This window comes from Gossypium hirsutum, chromosome D02 (assembly GCF_007990345.1).
Source record: "Gossypium hirsutum isolate 1008001.06 chromosome D02, Gossypium_hirsutum_v2.1, whole genome shotgun sequence".
In the NCBI taxonomy this organism is placed as follows: Eukaryota; Viridiplantae; Streptophyta; class Magnoliopsida; order Malvales; family Malvaceae; genus Gossypium; species Gossypium hirsutum.
The window spans coordinates 55037734-55040362 of record NC_053438.1 but is presented as its reverse complement, the minus strand read 5'-3'; positions in this window follow the sequence as shown (position 1 = coordinate 55040362).

Here is a 2629-nt window from a genome sequence, read left to right as displayed (position 1 = left end):
TTTAAATCATATAAAGTTTAAAAATATTATATATGTATATCAATGTTTTAATTTTATTGGTATCTTTTCGTTTATATAAAATATAAAAAATATTTTAGAAAATAAGTAAATTTTATTTATTTATTTTGGACTTAATTTTAAATGATTTTATATTAATTTTTAATTTATTTTTTAAAATTTTAATAATTTTTTAAAAATTTATAAAAATTAATTATTTTAAAATAAATATATTAATTGACTTAATGACAAATTTGGCCACTAACGTTTACATCCAACCACTTGCACCAATTTTCTAGCTGTTTTGGTAATTCTACTCTTGCTCTATCCATTTCCGCCATATCGTCTAAATCTAGAACAACGGGGTTGGTCGGGTTATCTCCGGGATTGAATTTGAACCTGCTGGGTAATTCACCAGTCTTGAGGTACCGGCCTGGTATTGTTGTGGTATTATGGTAACAGGTACTCTTCGTGGATATGTATCTAGTTGGGCCTGGACATTCACTGGGGTAAAGCCCGGGGGGTATGTAAGGTCTTCATTATCATCCCTAGAGTTAATTACAGTACTCTTCCATTTTTCAATCCCTCCGGCCAGTAAATGAGTCAACTGGCTTATTATGCTTCGTTAGGACTCTTGTATTTTGTCCTTCATGTCTTGTTGTACCTTAGCTAATTGGTCCTATAGCTACGCTTGCAACTGATCTTGCATGTCTTTCTGAATTTGTTCTAGTCTCTCTAACCTTTGATCCATAGCTTTGGTTTTACTGAGGGTATCATAACGATATTCGGCTGGTATATTCTTGTTGGTTTCTGAGGTAATTGTTATAATTTCGATTAATTAGGGTCTTTTTATGAAATTTAATGCATGTAATGAAATGTAATGCTAATGAATGAATGCAAAAAAGAGGCATTGATTCTGGTTCAACTCTATTAGAACAACTTTACTAGAAAACAAATTTCTTTACATAAAACATATACATTTTACATATACAGCCTTACCCTAATACTCAAAGCCTTGACTTTCTTAAAAAGCCAAGCTAATTCTCAGCCCTGATCTGATTCCAATTCGTATCTCAAGCTTAGCATGTCAGCTTGAACCGCTAGGGTCTACAAATGGTCGGCTACTTCCCATACTTTAATTAAAGCTTTTCCCATGATGTGATCTTTATCCCTGATCTGACATTGAGAGCGTTGGAGTTGCTCTTTCCAATGTTCATTGTTTATTTCAAGAAGCTTAACTTGAAGTTCACAATTTTGTAGTGGGTCATAGAGCTGTTCTATCTTTCCCTTCAACTCTTCAATCTTAGTCAGGCTTGCTTTCAACTCAATCACAGAGTTACGACTACGATATTGATGCAGAGACCTTTCTAATTCTGTTATTCGGGCTTTTAATCTAACTTTTTCATCTCGGCTTTGTAACAAATCACTTTTTAGAGCATCTTCTTAGACTCAAGTATCTTGGAATTTCCTTTCCCACTGATAAATACTCAAGGCGAAAATGTTGACTCTTTTCCTCGTATTCGGATGTACCAAGATCAAATCCCGCAGACTTTTCCAAGGGATGCATTTACTATCCCCTTTTTGTTTAATCTGGGCTACGACCCATGGCTCGCTCATCCCAGTTATGTTCATTAGTCTCTTTAAGAAAGTCGGGACGTTGGCGACTCTAGAATAAGCTTTGTCGACTTGGATCTTCGGGCAATGGAGTAGTGTTGTGTACTCTTCTACGATGGGTACCAAGTCTACCTTCCCAGAAGTGAAGTAGCTATAGGCATGATTCCAATACTGGGTAAGAGCTCGGAATAGGTGCTTATCCACTTTGACATCGAGTAAATAAGACAAATCACCATATTCACGGTAGAATAACTGCTTGATTTTGTCATCCCATTGGTCCCATATTTCTTTTAACTCTTGAAGATTATTCTGAGTCACACTAATGCAGGTGAAATCCCATAATTTTGACGTGTACCCCTCCGTCAGGCTGTCACCCTTTTCTTGTTATGTTTTCTCGAGCCATATTTGTACGACCGCATTGTCTTTCACTTTATCAAGAAATTACTTTTCCATGACAAGTTCTCTATTTAGCAACTGAACGCGAATCAACACCCTTTTCTATGATGAAGATGCAATGCAAACATAGCTAAAACAAAACGAAGCAAGTCAGTACATTTCATACACAGCTAGAATACACAACAAGAAATAATAAATATAATATCTATTCGGGTGACCACTAAAGGTTTGATATAGTTCTACCTAGGGTAGGTTCTTTAGGGATTATTATATGCGGCTTGGTTCTAAAGTAAGGGTAATTGAACAGGCAGATTCCTCAATCCTCATCCATTATAGGCTCATACGGACTGAGTTTAGTTCAGGGGAATACATTTCCCTATGGCTGTACGGAGATGAAGACCTCACGAAGACATAGGTATGAATGTATTCCAAAAGTGATTCACTATCCTATACGGAAGTGAATACCTCATGAAGGAATAGCTTCCCACTCCCACTTAAGAAGGGTAAATTGAGATGATTATGCCATGCAATATATGTGAAAATATACCAAGAAAAACTAGAACCAATAAAGAAGACATATTAAATCATTATGTAACCCAAGATGATAAAGACATTATTTACC